Genomic DNA, 17,593 nt, shown 5'->3' with positions numbered 1-17,593 from the left:
GCACAAATGTCAATAAATATTTAATTTCCTTTCTGATCGGGCCTGCCAACTGGACCTCATCCATGCCTGAATAGGTTGGCTCAGCCCATTCAGGTCAGTCTGACGCCCTGGAGAACTGTCAAAGCACTGCCCCCTCAGTTTATGCAAAGAACACAGGGGTTGTAATTAATCCTTAGTTACTGATGCCAGTTACACAGCATAGCATTGTACACCCCTTGAAATCAATTTCCTCTATGGTTAATGGAAATTTCAGGAAACATAATACAATATACATCCACTGCTGTATTGTGTATTTAGCATAGGGGACCAAAGGCAAATTATGACTCACTTATGTTAGTATAAGATAGCTGCCTTAAACACTTGAACATTTCGGGTTGAATGCTTTTCAAGTGTCCTTTGCATGCTTCTTCCTCCCCCACAATGCACAAACGTACAATTTTGCTACATTTTCATCCGGTGTGCATTTGAATAGGTTTCACTTAACTTAAACACATAAAAGATGGGATAGGCCATTTTCTCATTAAGGCTGCTCTGCCTTTTGACAAGATCGTAGTGGCTATTCTTCCTCAACCCTCCCCCCCCCCCCCCCCCCATTTCCCATTGAATCTTCATATACCTCGATCGCGTAGCTTGGAAACTGCTTTACTACATTTCAACGGCATTGTCGGTAACTCAGAAACACTTTGTGTGTGATGTTTCCAGAGCAGTATTGTTGAGTTTTCCTGTGTAAGCTTCAGTACACACCAATGTTTTGATCCCGTACAAGGTCTGCTAGCCACCAGCATTTAACCCTGTAGATGCTACCTCCAGATTCAACCACACTGTTCAGGCTTGTAATTCTGCTGCTGTTACAGCTCTTTATATCATTCTTCTGGTTCAACACGAAATTCATGAAGGTGTCATCTGAAGCCATGCATCGTAGCTGAAAGCAAGCAAAGATGTTCTTATGAAGACCGCAATGATTTTATTTATTTCAGGATTGTGAGTATCATTGATCAGGCCAGCAATGAGTCAACATCCTTAATTGTCCTTGAATTGCAGTTTGCTGGCCCATTTTAGACCTCAGTTAAAAGTTAATTATTTACATGCTTAATTTAGAACATAGAACAGCTCTGTAGGTTTTCTATGTTTCTAACATCTACAGCACATTACACCATGTGTTGTACCGACCATGTAACCTACTCTCGGAGCTGCCTAGTATTTTCCTACTGCACAGCCCTCTATTTCACTAAGCTCCATGTACCCAGGAGTCTCTTAAAAGACCCTATCGTATCTGCCTCTATTGCCTTCACCGGCAGTGCATTCCACACACCCACCACTCTCTGTGTGGAGAACTTACCTCTGGCATCCCCCTCGTACCTTCCTCCAAGCATCTTAAAACTATGTCTCTCATGTTAGCCATTTCAGCCCTGAAATGATATGCATGATATCCCAAAACACTTTACACAATCAGTTACTTTGGAAGTGTTGTCACTGTGGTGATGTATTTTATTCATTCATTTGTTTTGTTTGTTTACTTATTTATTGGGATACAGTGTGGAGTAGGCCTTTGAGCCATGCCGCACAGCAATCCCCCAATTTAACCCCCGCCTAATCACGGTGCCAATTGGTACGTCTTTTGACTTAAAAAAATAAATGTCCGTCAGAAGGTACTGAGGAGACCTGCATATTACCATGTTCTTCATTGGAATTTATTTTGACACATTTGCCTTTTGTTTTCTCCAGGATTTGGCTGGCCCTCAGATATGTGTACTGTGCCAAGGGGCAAGATTACCACATCATCCATGAAATAATTTGCATGAACATAGTGCCTTGAAAGTGCTGCGGTAAGGTCCTTTACAGGGGTGTTTTCAGTTAAACTTGACACTGAGAAAATTTTGAGACAAGTTGGCAGTTAACACAGGACTCAGATTTCCACATATTTAAATGATACCATAGTACAATCAATCACACAACACACACAAAATGCTGGTGGAACACAGGAGGCCAGGCAGCATCTATAGTGAGAAGCACTGTCAACGTCTCGGCCCGAAACATTGACAGTGCTTCTCCTTATAGATGCTGCCTGGCCTGTTGTGTTCCACCAGCATTTTGTGTGTGTTGTTGTTTGAATTTCCAGCATCTGCAGATTTCCTCGTGTTTGCACAATCAATCACAAATTGATTGGCGTGGCATGGCAGTGTAGAGGTTAGTACAGGCGACGCAAGTTCAATTCCCACCGCTGCCTGAAAGGAGTTTGTACGTTCTCCCTGTGACCGCATGGGTTTCCTCTGGGAGTTCTGGTTGCCTCTCACGTTCCAAAGACATACCAGTTAATTGATCATTGTAAATTGTGATCAGGCTAGGAAGGAATCAGGGGTTGCTGGGCCTCATGGCTCAAAGGGCTGGAAGGGCCTATTCTGCAGTGTATCTCTGTAAATAAATAATAAATAACTGCAGCCACAGCATATACCAGAAAAAGAAAGTATTCAATAGCTATCTGACACTGAACATAAGACAGTAATTTTTAAGCTATTCAGTAGTACAAAGCACTTTACACTGACAGATTTTAACATCAATGTAATCATCGAGCTGAGGCAGAGTTTCGTAACTGCTGGCGATTTTTTATCATATGAGGACAATAACCTTTTTGCTTATTGATAATCACTTTTGATGCCAACAGCATTCTAAAGGAATCCATTATCGCCCGGAATTCAATAGCTTTTGTTGAAAAATGTCTTAAATGAATTGATGAATTTAACTGTGTGGTTGTGCAGTATCAGCTTGCTGCAACATCACTTGATGCTATATGGTTCACACCCACAAGCATTTTCTGCATTGTATTTCTCTTTTCATGATTCAAGGTTACTAAGGTGGAGACCTGTTGAGTTTTGAAGGTTATTCTGTCAATTGTTTGCCATTTAAGACCTCTGGGATAGTGTCTGATCTAATAGAGCAGTGAGTGTCTGAGGTAGAGTTATACCCACACATACAGACACGCACACACTCAAACACATACACAACCACACATAAACACACACACTCAAACACATTCACAACCACACATAAACACACACACTCAAACACATTCACAACCACACATAAACGCACACACTCAAACACATACACAACCACACATAAACACACACACTCAAACACATTCACAACCACACATAAACACACACACTCAAACACATTCACAACCACACATAAACGCACACACTCAAACACATACACAACCACACATAAACACACACACTCAAACACATACACAACCACAACCACACATAAACACAAACACTCAAACACATTCACAACCACACATAAACGCACACACTCAAACACATACACATTCACAACCACACATAAACGCACACACAACCACATGCAGACACACACTCAAACACATTCACAACCACACATAAATGCACACACTCAAACATATACACAACCACACACAGACATGCAGTCAAATACATACACAACCACACACACACACACACACACAAATACACACACACACACACAGAGAGAGAGAAAACCACAACACATAAATAACATGCACAGGCACAAACAACACAATATACAAACACATGCACACCTACAGACACGCACACAACCACAACAGATACATAACACACAGGCATACGCAACGTACACACACACATTAAATCAATCAAAGCTAGTTAACCAAGAATGATTAGAAATAGGATCTTACAGGCTGAGATAGACATTGAGTAATACAGTTATTTTTAAAGGTATTATTAAGGGAAGATTTTTGCCAAATTATAAAAGTAGGCTATTTTTAAGTTGTTTCCCAGAGCCGTTGGGTCAGACTATCTGAAAGCTGTTGTCAGCGACAATTTCATTTCTTTGGCTGGCCTTTGGAGTAATGCAGGAAATATTGAGGAGATTAGAGAGCCCTGGTGTGCCTACTGACTGGGTTTCTGCCTGAGTAAATTGCTGCCACCTTCAATCTCCTGTCAAAGACTCTCAGAGGCTTTTTTTTTCTTGCAATGACACGGCAAGAGTCAGCTTAATCGAATGTAATCACCCCTTGGCGAAAGCTGTCAGGTACCAAACACGACTGTGCCTCTGAAGCCGTCACACAACCAGGGGTGGATTAATTTGATCTCTATCATCATGATGGCTTGGAGGATTTCAGTCATAAAGGTGCTGAATTGACAAATGTGACTTCCTGATTCAATTTTTTCCCCCTTACAGAAAGGCTCATTTTTAAATTATAGGAGATGGATTTAATCTGCAAACTTTCCACACCCCTGGTACGGTCTATATCTCAGTTTGCTAAAGGACTATCTCATATTTGAGTAACATTTTTTAATATAGCTTTTTTATTCTTTCTTCCCACTATGCTGGTGAGATAGTCTATTTGGGCCTCAGCAATGAGAGACACCATGGGTAGTAATCACACTATGCAATATTAGTAACAACAATAGTGACACATTCATATATAACTTTTGTTTTATATAAACATTGTCATGCCAGTTCACAAAATGAACACAAATCAGCCTCTGTAATGTAAAATGCAATAGAATAATGTTTAAAATAATTAGGACAGGCATTGTAACACAGATGGTGACAGACAGCAAAGAGATTGTGTTATAAAAAAATGTGATTTATTTGTCTCTGAGTTGTTGCGTGGAATTTTGGATGTTTTCACTAACAGGGAGAGTAGATTGCACGCAAAGCTGATCATGGCAAATTTCTAGTGGGCAGTAAAGTTCCCACAGAGAAGGGTACTGCATTAAAGTATCAGTCAGTTGCCAAAAGAGATGTGCAGGAATTTGCTGTGCATAAAATGGTCGACACATTTTCATTACCGCAGTGACTATACTTAAAAAGTATATATTAGCAGTCAATCTCCCCATCATGCCCTGAGGCCATGAAAGGCATTATATAATTTTTTGATTTTCATATAAATTAAAGTCCTTTATGTGCATGAGTGAGCCAATTGAACAAAGCCTGAGTGATGGTGTCATGAATGTATTTGATGTAGGTCAGATATCTCATTGTGTACAGGTCATGTTCAGCATGACCCTAGCCTGCTTTCTGTTTATACAATGCTGACTATTTTAAAAACAATTATGTATTTTTAACTGTCATTAAACTTGAGACATTGGGGGAAAATCAGTGCAGGGGATCCACTGTGACATTCTGAATTGGCTACTTAAACTTTTTTTGTGTGCATCAGAGCGCTGTTGTCCTGGAAACGTACGGATGAAGTGTTGTGCGTGTCACATTGAAGAGGAGCAGTCCTCAGGGGCCATTAGAGCACCTGCCAGGTCATTCAGCTTAGGAAGCTGGTCACATTACCCCACATGGGATTAAAGAGCAGTACAAAATATCTTCTCCCATGTGACTCTAGAAACCAGAAGCATTATAATATGGATTGTATGTACCGTGGCCTCTTTTTCATGCTGGGAGGGCTGAGCAATATTATTATCCAGAAGCTTGTGAAAGGTTTTTTTGAAGACTTCAACATTTAGACTTTCAGACGTAACATTCAGACACGTTAATAATTTAAAACTGAACATGGTATTGTGTTCTGTTTTTGTCTCCCTACTGTAGGAAAGATGGAAAGAACACAGAGGAAATTTACAATGATACTGCTGGGAATTGAGGGACTCAGTAATGGAGAAAGGTTGAGCAGGTTGGGATTTTTATATCAGAGTTTCAGAGGATGAGGCACTACAATGAAAAAGATTATAAAATTATGAAGGACATACACTTGGTGACCACTTTATTAGGTACACCCGTATACCTGCTCATTAATGCAAATATTTAATCAGCATATAAGGGCAAAATGATTTACTCCTGTCTCTAGCCGCATGTATTACAATTTTGTGCAGAAGTCTTCGGCACATATATATAGGAATTTTGACATGGGGTGTCCAGACTTTTGCATACCACTGTATATAGCTAGGAAGCCTAAGAATTTTGCACAGCAATGTATGTGTCAAAGTGGAGTGAAGAGCGAGGGTGCAAATCTGGTGGGAGCAAAGGATGAAGGGAATAGTGAGGGTGGAGTACCACGGGAGGGGTGTGGGACAGGTGGCCGAGAATGAATGCTGGGGCGGGGGTGATGCAGGTACAGGCACACCCAGCCCTGAGACACCAGGTAAGGTCATTTGATTCCAAACAATTGGTCTATTAATCATTACAGAATGTCTCTTTGGTGCTTCCCGCTCTCTCCCCCTCCCTGCCTCTTCTCCTAACCATGATTTCCCTCTCCCTGCCCACTTTCCCGCTCTCAGTCCATGACAGAGACTCAGAATCAGGCTTGTCATCACTCACATATGTCATGAAATTTGTTTTTTGTGTGGCGGCGGTACAGTGCAATACATAAAATTACTACTGCATTATGCAAAAGTCTAAGGCACCCTAGCTTGTAGATGTGCTTAAAACGTTTGCACAGTATTGTAACTTCTTCAAAGCCAGTTGCTAGTCTCTCTCTCAGCAAACAGAGAAGGGCCATATAAATTACCACTTTTTATGAGGTTATTTGGGAATAGAGTGTTCACAAAGACACTGAAAAACCTTCTGTTCTTTGTGTGGTCTCCTGAGGTTTTGATGCCCAGATATAGGAAAGCTGATGATGACCTCGCCCTGTACATAACAGCTCTGAAAATGCAGCGAACGTACAGTGCTGCGGCCTCAGTGATGTCCAGATACTTAGAAGCTGAAAAGTATGAGATTTTATTGTTTACCACACAACTACAGCGTGAGAAAGCTCTGGGAATACTTAGGAAGTTAGGCAAACTTTGTGAAAAGAGGAACAGTTAACGTTTCCGGATGAAAACGCTTCAGCAAACCAGACAAATCATCTTCAAGGTGAAACGTTAATTCTAGTTCTCATTTCACAGATGCTGCCTGACTTTTTGAGTGTTTCGGGCATCTTCTGACTTTATGTCGGATTTCTGACTTTCCTCAAACTACCTTCGCAGCCCAATGACCCTACTTTCTGATTCACCGCCTTGGTCACCCCTGACATCCAGGCCTCTCTCTCCAGCTACACCACTCTCACCCTTCCAAGCATGAGCCAGACCCATGTTTGCTTGATTTCCTCAGGTTCAGTATTGAATGCCGTGAAACCGTCGAAAACATCTCATCACAAGCACATCGTGGCTTAGACCTGCTGGTTTCTGACTCAGTTTGGTGAACGCCGCCAACAGACTGAAATAGAAAGAACGAGGGCGCTTAAAATGAAATATACTGCAACTGAGCCTGGAAGGTACTCAGAACTGACAGGAAGGTTGCTAAGATATGAAGGACATCACCTTTATTTAGAAAGCAGTCGGTGTGGTACTCTCCAAAGGATTGTACAGATTTCAGTGAGGCGTCACCTTAGTTCAGAGCTGCTTTGGGATACAAAATAAACTATAATATGACAAAAACGATTCTGGTAGATTCCAAGCAGTCTATTGGTCTGAGACGAGGTTCAAATATCTCAGAATTAATGTAAATGATTTAATTGACAAAAATCAACCAAAAAAAAACATGAGAAAAGAAAATTGTTAATTGATCTTAAGTTTAGCCAGCAATATTCTAAATTAAGGTTATTGTTATCTAATTCTGTTTTAATGGATTGGAAATCTATTTTAATCTTGATCAAGATAGTGATGAATTATAAACACATGATGATAATGAATGTTCCAGGAACAATGGGTATTGGATTGGTTTTGTTATGAAGTGACTTAAGTGAGCTATATAAAGCTTAAAACCCTGATACGGTGGTGCAAATACAGAAGATATTTTTCAGCTCAGAATGACAACTCTGTAAATCACAAGTTCGTGTTGTGGGCTGCCATGTAATCAGAAACATTTATTAACATCACAGTCTCTAAATATACTCACTTCTTATGAGGTTTGATATTTACCTGCATTATAAATAAGCCCTTCTTGTGAAGTGAAGATAAAGCTGTTTATCACTGCACTCATAATGTTGCTGGGCCATTGAAATTCTTCTTTAGCACGTGAAACATGATTGGCTGGTTATGCAGTGGCATCCGCACCAGACTTTAAGGTGAGTGGTTGAGTCTGACTGGCTCTTTGATAATTTCCATCCCTGCTGAGTTGAGCATTGAGCTAGTGACTCAACCTCGTAAAAGAGACAAATGTGAGAGAAACAGCCAATGCACCATGAGACATGGCGAGGAACAACAGTTTGAAATAATATGCTGTAAAATTGGTATTAATCATAATTGCATTCAACTCAGGTTAATTTCAAGACCAACATGTGTGTCCAAAATACGTTGAAAAGGTTTGTGCCCCAAATAACTGGGTCATTTCTCAGGTATTCCTGCAAGCTGATTGAAACTGGGCTGGGCTTCAGACATTTTATTGATCTTGGACTGTGGTAATTGCCAGAAAGACCAACGTCAAGTGACCATCCTTAACGACTCTTCTGAAAGGAGTGGTAGGCCATCTTCATGTGATCAGGTGCTCTCAGCAACAATGAGGGATTGGTAATGTATAGTTAAGTGTCAATGGTATGTGATTTGAAGGAGAACCTGAAAATGGTTGTGTTACTACGTGCCCTTTTCTTCCAGGCTGCATTGTTTGCCTCCGCATCTAACACATCAGTCTCTGCAACTTCTGCATCTTCAACAGGACCTTACCACTAGACATATCTTAACCTCTCCCACTCTCCATTTTCCACAGGGATCGCTCTCTCCGGCATTCCTTTGTCCCTCCTGGCACTTATCCCTGCAAACAGCAGTAATGCTACACCTGCCCATTCACCACATCCCTCAACTCCATTCAAGGCCCCAGACAGTCCTTCCAGATGAGGCAACACCTGTGAATCATTTTGGGTCATCTACACTCTCCAGTGCTCCCAGTGCAGCCTCCTCTACATTGGCGAGACCACTGTGTATTTTGAGGGACCACTTTATCGAGCACCTCTGCTCCATCTGCAAAAAGCAGAATTTCCTGGTGGCCGACCATTTTAACTCCTATCCTCATTCCCATTCCTACATATTGGAATGGGATTGGCCTCCTCTTCTGCTGCGATGAGGCCTCTCTCAGGTTGGAGGAGCATCACCTCATATTTTGTGCAGTAGCCTTCAACCTGATGGCACAAACATCAATTTCTTACTCCTTCATCCCCTTCCTTTCCAGTTCTGACGAAGGGTCTGGGCCTGAAATGTCAGCTGTTTATTCATTTCAATAGATGCTGCCTGACCTGCTGAGTTCCTCCAGCATTTTGTGTGGAGTTCAGACGCTGTTGCCTGGTCTTGGTGAGGTGCTACCTGGTGGACAACGTACACTGTGGCAGGTGGTACCTGAGTTGGAGATTGTGTGTTCTGAAGGCAGTGGTTCGGTGGTAATCTTGGGTAAGTGAGGGGCCACATACATTTTTAAGATGACTGGGAAGTTGGATAAGAATGAGGGGACCAAGATTTCTGTTTCCACCAGTCCAGTTTATCTGTCCATGTGTTCCTGTCACTGTTTCAAAATATTTGTGCTCTTCAGAGCAACAAAGATTTCTTAACGATGAAACATTAGAAACATAGAAAATAGGTGCAGGAGTAGGCTATTTGGCCCATCGAGCCTGCACCATCATTCAATATGATCATGGCTGATCATCCAACTCAGAACCCTGTACTTGCTTTCTCTCCATACCCCCGATCCCTTTAGCCTCGAGGGCCATATCGAACTTCCTCTTAAATATAGCCAATGAACCGGCCTTAACTGTTTCCTGTGGCAGAGAATTCCACAGATTCACCTCTCTCTGTGTGAAGAAGTTTTTCCTCATCTTGGTCCTAAAAGGCTTCCCCTTTATCCTTCAACTGTGGCCCCCTCATTCTGGACTTCCCCAACATCAGAAACAATCTTCCTGCATCTAGCCTGTCCAATCCCTTTAGAATTTTATACGTTTCAATAAGATCCCCCCTCAATCTTCTAAATTCCAGTAAGTATAAGCCCAGTCGATCCAGTCTTTCTTCATATGAAAGTCCTGCCATCCCAGGAATCAATCTGGTGAACCTTCTCTGTACTCCCTCTATGGCAAGAATGTCTTTCCTCAGATTAGGGGACCAAAACTGCACTCAATATTCTAGGTGCAGTCTCACCAAGGCCTTGTACAACTGCAGTAGAACCTCCCTGCTCCTGCATTCAAATCCTTTTGCTATGAATGCCAACATACCATTTGCCATTTTCACCGCCTGCTGTACCTGCATGCCCACCTTCAATGACTGGTGTACAATGACACCCAGGTCTCATTACATCTCCCCTTTTCCTAATCGGCCACCATTCAGATAATAATCTGTTTTCCTATTCTTGCAACCAAAGTGGATAACCTCACATTTATCCACATTAAATTGCATCTGCCATGAATTTGCCCAATCTCCTAACCTATCCAAGTCACCCTGCGTCCTCTTAGCATCCTCCCCACAGCTAACACCGCCGCCCAGCTTCGTGTCATCCACAAATTTGGAGATGCTGCATTTAATTCCCTCGTCAAAATCATTAATATATATTGTAGACAACTGGGGTCCCAGCACTGAGCCTTGCGGTACCCCACTAGTCACCGCCTGCCATTCTGAAAAGGTCCCATTTACTCCCACTCTTTGCTTCCTGTCTGCCAAACAATTCTCTATCCACATCAATACCATACCCCCAATACCGTGTGCTTTAAGTTTGCACACTAATCTCCTGTGTGGGACCTTGTCAAAAGCCTTTTGAAAATCTAAATATACCACATCCACTGGCTCTCCCCTATCCACTACTAGTTACATCTTTAAAAAATTCTATAAGATTCGTCAGACAGGATTTTCCTTTCACAAATCCATGCTGACTTTGTCCGATGATTTCACCTCTTTCCAAATGTGCTGTTTTCACATCTTTGATAACCAACTCTAGCATTTTCCCCACCACCGATGTCACACTAACCAGTCTATAATTCCCCGGTTTCTCTCTCCCTCCTTTTTTAAAAAGTGGGGTTACATTAGCCACCCTCCAATCCTCAGGAACTAATCCAGAATCTAAGGAGTTTTGAAAAATTATCACTAATGCATCCACTATTTCTTGGGCTACTTCCTTAAGCACTCTGGGATGCAGACCATCTGGCCCTGGGGATTTATCTGCCTTTAATCCCTTCAATTTACCTAACACCACTTCCCTACTAACATGTATTTCCCTCAGTTCCTCCATCTCACTAGACCCTCGGTCCCTTACTATTTCCGGAAGACTATTTATGTCCTCCTTAGTGAAGACAGAACCAAAGTAGTTATTCAATTGGTCTGCCATGTCTTTGTTCCCTATGATCAATTCACCTGTTTCTGACTGTAAAGGACCTACATTTGTCTTGACCAATCTTTTTCTTTTCACGTATCTATAAAAGCTTTTACAGACAGTTTTTATGTTCCCTGCCAGCTTTCTCTCTTAATCTTTTTTCCCTTTCCTAATTAAGCCCTTTGTCCTCCTCTGCTGGTCTCTGAATTTCTCCCAGTCCTCAGGTGTGCCACTTTTTTTTGTTAATTTATATGTTTCTTCTTTGGATTTGATACTATCCCTAATTTCCCTTGTCAGCCATGGGTGCGCTACCTTCCCTGGTTTATTCTTTTGCCAAACTGGGATGAACAATTGTTGTAGTTCATCCATGCGATCTTTAAATGCTTGCCATTGCATATCCACCATCAACCCTTGAAGTATCATTTGCCAGTCTATCTTAGCTAATTCACGTCTCATACCTTCAAAGTTACCCTTCTTTAAATTCAGAACCTTTGTTTCTGAATCGATTCCACATCCTCCAGGCTAACGTCCTTCCTTTCTATTGCGTTAATCTCCTCTCTAACCAGTAATGCTACCCCACCTCCTTTTCTTTCCTGTCTATCCCTCCAGAATATTGAATATCCCTGGATGTTGAGCTCCCATCCTTGGTCACCCTGGAGCCATGTCACTGTGATCCCAACTATATCATATTCATTAATAACTATCTGCACATTCAATTCATCCACCTTGTTACGAATGCTCCTCGCATTGACACACAAAGCCTTCAGGCTTGTTTTTACAACACTCTTAGCCCTTATACAATTATGTTGAAAAGTGGCTCTTTTTGCTTTTTGCCCTGGATTTGCCTGCCTGCCACTTTTACTTTTCACCTTACTACTTTTTGCTTCTACCCTCATTTTACACCCCTCTGTCTCTCTGCACTTGTTCCCATCCCCTGCCACATTAGTTTAAAGCCTCCTGAACAGCAGTGGCAAATGCTCCCCCTAGGACATTGGTTCCAGTCCAGCCCAGGTGCAGACCGTCCTGTTTATACCGGTCCCACCTCCCCAATGCCCCAGAAATTTGAATCCCTCCCCCTTGCACCATTTTTCAAGCCACATATTCATCTGAAGTATCCTCCTATTTCTACTCTGACTAACATGTGGCACTGGTAGTAATCCAGAGATTATTACTGTTGTGGTCCTACTTTTTAGTTTATTTCCTAACTCCCTAAATTCACCTTGTAGGACCTCATTCCATTTTTTACCTAAATCGTTGGTAGCTATGTGCACCACGACCACTGGCTGTTCACCCTCCCATTCCAGAATGTCCCGCAGCCGCTCAGAGACATCCTTGACCCTTGCACCAAGGAGGCAACATACCATCCTCGAGTCTCGTTTGCGGCCGCAGAAACGCCTATCTATTCCCCTTACAATCGAATCCCTTATCACTATAGCTCTCCCACTCCTCTTCCTTCCCTCCTGTGCCGCAGAGCCACCCATGGTGCAATGAACTCGGCTGCTGCTGCCTTCCCCTGTTGAGACATCTCCCCCAACAGTACCCAAAACAGTATATCTGTTCAGGAGGGAGATGACCTCAGAGGACTCTTGCACTACCTGCCTACTGCTACGCTGTCTAGTGGCCACCCCTTCCCTTTCTGCCCGTGTAGCCTTTACCTGTGGTGTGGCCAACTCACTGAAAGTGCTATTCACGACTTTCTCAGCATCGCGGATGCTCCTGTATGAATCCAATCGCAGCTCCAGACGCTCAAAGCAGTCTGCCAGAAGCTGCAGTTGGGCACACTTCCTGCACACGTAGTCGTCAGGGACACTGGAAGTATCACTGATTTCCCACGTGCTGCAGAATGAACAAACCATGGGGCCGATCTCAGCTGCCATGACCTACCCAATACTTGCCTCAACTTTTGAAACTTTCTCCTTTGAAAGGAACTTACCTGGCCTTACCACACTTGGAGTGAAGCTCGTCTGCCGTCTCTTCTTGTCGAAGCCTCTCGAGTCAAAGCCTCAAATCTCCACTCCTTTACTGGCCACTTTCCACAGAAGTAGGAGCAGAGTTGGGCAATTTGGCCTATTCAGTCTGCTTGAAGATTGGAAAGCTGAGGGGGGCAGAGAAGGAGGTAAGGTAAGGGCAAGGAGTAGGGGCTGAGGTTTTCTGTAAGGATTGGAGCATTAGGGAGTTTATGAGGGTGTTCTGATGTTGAGAGTTTATTGAGGGATTTGCGGTTGAGGTAGTTTCAGTTTATTTTCTACTCTGTAGGTTATCCATGACACGCATTTTCTTCTCTTTCATCCTCTACTGCAGCCTCCTGCTAACATATTGTAATCTAGCAGGGTTTCACTCCTAAGGAACAGGTTACATTTTCAGCTGTGGGCAGTCAGTATCAGCACATTACACTGTCACACAGAGGCCATAGTCAAGTCCATGGTCGACTCCAATGGTGACCAAGACTACAAATATGACTGAATTTTCTTCCCTCTTTTCTGAGTCCATTATAATCACTTTCTTGAATAGGATATGTAAATAGAGCACAAAGCATGCACTTAACTAGCAGGCACTCTCAGCAATATAATAGCCTCCACCAGGGTGGCAATATATCATCCTCGAGTCTCATTTGTGGCCGCAGAAACGCCTATCTATTCCCTTTACAATTGAATCCCCTATCACTATAACTGTCCCACTCCTTTTCCTTCCCTCCTGAGCCGCAGAGCCACCCATGGTGCAATGAACTTGGCTGCTGCTGCCTTCCCCTGATGAGACATCTCCCCCAACAGTATCCAAAACTGTATATCTGTTTAGAAGGGAGATGACCCCAGGGGACTCCTGCATCACCTGCCTACTGCTACGCTGTCTAGTGGCCACCCCTTCTCTTTCTGCCTGTGTAGCCTTTACCTGCGGTGTGGCCAACTCACTGAACGTGCTATTCACGACTTTCTCAGCATCGCGGATGCTCCTTTATGAATCCAATCGCAGCTCCAGATGCTCAATGCGGTCTGCCAGAAGCTGCAGTTGGGCACACTTCCTGCACACGTAGTCGTCAGGGACACTGGAAGTATCCCTGATTTCCCACGTGCTGCAGGATGAACAAACCATGGGGCCGATCTCAGCTGCCATGACCTACCCAATACTTGCTTCAACTTTTGAAACTTTCTACTTTGAAAGGAACTTACCCGGCCTTACCTCACTTGGAGTGAAGCTCGTCCGCTGCCTCTTCTCATTGAAGCCTCTCAAGTCAAAGCCTCAAATTGCCACTCCTTCACTGGCCCACGCACTCACTGGCCGCTTTCCACAGGCCGCTCTGCTTGAGGTAACCCTCTATTTATTTGTTTGAGCTTTTCAAACTGCTCGGTCACCTGACCTCAATTGCCCAATCAGCTGCTTTCTGCTGAGTCTGAGCTATTCAAATCTTGATTATCTAATCAACGGCTTTCTGCTGTTTATTAAACATTAAACCAGACCCCATCTGTTTATTCTCCTGGTTCAAGCGAGCATCAGAATTCTCATCTGAACACTGGTATTCTGACAGGCAATTTTCCCATAATTCATACACCAAGTACAGAACCGATCATTCATTTTATTCACACATTCAGTCTTAATACAATGTGCAAAATAACTGCCATCTTTAGCTACCACTATCAGTGCGCGGTGCAATATTTTTTCTACATTCAGTGGCCACTTTATTAGGCACACCTGGGCAACAGCTCGTTAATACAAATACCCAATCAGCCAATCACATTGCATCAACTCAGTCAGTGCATACAGGCGTGGTCAGGCATTGGTCTGAAACGTTGACCGTACTCTTTTCTATAGATGCTACCTGGCACATTGAGTCCCTCCAGCATTTTTTTATGTGTTGCTCGGATTCCCAGCATCTGCAGATTTTCTGTTGTTTGTGATCAGATCTGTGGTGTTGGTGCCAGATGGGGTGGTTTGAGTATCTCAGAAGCTGCTCATCTCCTGGGATTTTCATGCACAGCAGTCTCAAGAGATTACAGAAAAAGGCGGGAGAAACAAAAAACATCCAGTGAGTGAGAATGCCTTGTTAATGAGAACGGTCAGAGGAGAATGGCCAGACTGGTTCAAGTTGACAGGAAGGCGTCAATAACTCAAATAACCATGTGTTACAACGGTGCTGTACAGAAGAACATCTCTGAATGCACAACACATCAAACTTAGAAGTGGATGAGCTACAGCAGCAGAAGAGCTCAAACACTCACTAACGGCCTCTTTACTAGGTACAAGATGTATTTAGTAAAGTGGCCACTGAGTGTGTGTGAATCAGTTTGAGATCTTTTCCAGCAAAGGGATGATATGTACAAGTCATTTCTCTTTCAAGGATAATTAACTCCTGCTTAACAAAAATTAAAAGTAAATCTGCTTCTCATGTTAACCAGGAGAAAAATACAATCAAAGAGCCCATACAGGAAGTTCTGCCAATCAGTTATTTAAGTTAATGTGGTAGATTTCCATTCCTGAGTTGTTCAACAGTGAAACGTCTTTTGTAATGGAAACATCTGTTTCTTCACACAATGGGTTTTGAAGCATGTGCCAGGTTTGAAAGTACACACTGTCCCTATCATTTATCAACCACTTTTCTGGAAAATGCTTGAACTTTTCCTTTTGTTTTTCTCTCTCTCTCTCTCTCACTCTCTCATTCCTGCCAGTGGACAATAATTAAATGAAAATGGAATTTTGCACTGTGATCTTGCATGCATGATTGAAGGTGGATGTGCTCTTAATTCACTGGGACCTGCAGTGCTTTCCATTGCCGTGTCGAGATGCTCAGATTAACACTGGCAAAATCAGTCTGATGAAGGGTCCGCTCCCGAAACTTTGGCTGTTTACTCTTTTCCGTAGATGCTGCCTTACCTGCTGAGTTCCTCCAGCGTTTTGTGTGTTAACACTGGCAGACCTTTTTTTTCCACTTTCAGAGCACAGTTGTTTTCTTGTCAATGACTGACCTTTTAGAACCTCTCACACATCCTGTTATGATTTTACTCAGCTGTTGGGGGCGTTCCGATGTCACTTGTGGTGTGATATCTTTGCAACTAGTGTTTTATGGTGACAGATGAGAGCAGGTGGGAAATGTATGTGAATGATTCATGTTGAGTGTAACCCTTTCCATCCCATGATTTTCTGGTGATCTTTGTATTTATTTTCAAGATTATGCAGAAAAAATATAGTTATGCAGTGTTCTATCCTAATGTATCTTAATGAGTTCAAGCTAAAACTTACCATCCAGCATTTAACACAGGCATCGAAAACCTATGCCCAACGTGTGACATGTGCATTAATATATGAGGAGCGTTTGAAGGCCCGCACTCACTGGAGTTGAGAAAAATGGCGGGGTGGGGTGGGGCTGGTGTAACTAATTGAATCAAATATTGAAAGGCATAAATAGAGCTGACATGGAGAAGATGTTTCCTAAGATGGGGGAGTCTAAGACCAGAGGGAACAGACTCAGAATACAAGGATGTCCTTTTAGAACAGAAGTGAAGAGGAATTTCTTTAGTCAGAGGGTGGTGAATCTGCGGAATGCATTGCCAAAGTTGGCTGTGGAGGCCAAATCATTGGATATATTAAAATCAAAGTTTGATAGGTTCTTGATTAGTAAGGGCATCAAAAGTTAAGGGTAAAAGGCAGGAGAACTGGGTGTAGAGTGATAGCTGAATGGTCTAATTCTGCTCCCAAGTCTTATTGTCTTCTGGTCTCCCAGCCAGATCCTGCTCTAATCTTTTGTTTTCCTCTGCTCCAACGATGCATATCCACAACAAGGCTCAAGAAACATTGACCACTTTCCACATATCATGAACCAGCTCTTGTCAAAGATAAACCATCTTCAATAGTTCCATTAAGTATCAGAGAAATATAGACATCCACGAGAATCCTCGGTCGTTTGGAGCGATGGAGGATGAGAGGTGACCTGATGAGAGGCGTTGATCGTGTAGATAGTCAGAGGCTTTTTCCCAGGGCTGAAATGGTTGCTACAAAAGAGGACACAGGTTTAAGGTGCTGGGAAGTAGGTACAGAGGAGATGTCAGGGGTAGGTCTTTTACTCGGAGTGGTGAGTGTGTGGAATGGGCTGCTGGCAATGGTGGTGGAGGTGGATAAGATAGGGTCTTTTAAGAGACTTTTGGATAGGTACATGCAGCTTAGAAAAATAGAGGGCTACAGGTAAGCAAAGTGATTTCTAAGGTAGGGACATGTTTGGCAGAACTTTGTGGGTATTGTGCTGTAGGTTTTCTATGTTTCTATGTAAAATAGGAGAGTGCCCCAAAGAATGAGTGACAGTAAAAAGGTTAGAACCCCAAAGACCCTTCTACACCCCTTTTCCAAGCATAACCAGCAGTACTTATCCCCT

General features: G+C 42.8%; 1 long non-coding RNA gene across 2 annotated transcripts; it reads right to left on the bottom strand.

Annotated features, from left to right (window-relative positions):
* Positions 1 to 602: 602 nt before the first annotated feature.
* On the bottom strand, positions 603 to 14,514 carry LOC132406033 (uncharacterized). 2 transcript variants are annotated; one of them, XR_009516042.1, is made up of 4 exons: positions 14,413 to 14,514; positions 13,169 to 13,330; positions 7,878 to 8,098; positions 603 to 922 (listed from the first exon to the last, which is right to left on the bottom strand). It is a non-coding gene; the product is annotated as an uncharacterized LOC132406033 (long non-coding RNA). The 2 variants fall into 2 exon arrangements; XR_009516041.1 differs by having other exon boundaries at positions 7,878 to 13,330.
* Positions 14,515 to 17,593: the final 3,079 nt, after the last annotated feature.

Source organism: Hypanus sabinus, chromosome 16, assembly GCF_030144855.1.
Source record: "Hypanus sabinus isolate sHypSab1 chromosome 16, sHypSab1.hap1, whole genome shotgun sequence".
Classification (NCBI taxonomy): domain Eukaryota; kingdom Metazoa; phylum Chordata; class Chondrichthyes; order Myliobatiformes; family Dasyatidae; genus Hypanus; species Hypanus sabinus.
Note: the sequence above shows the minus strand (reverse complement) of the source record. Positions and strands in the feature narration are given on the sequence as shown.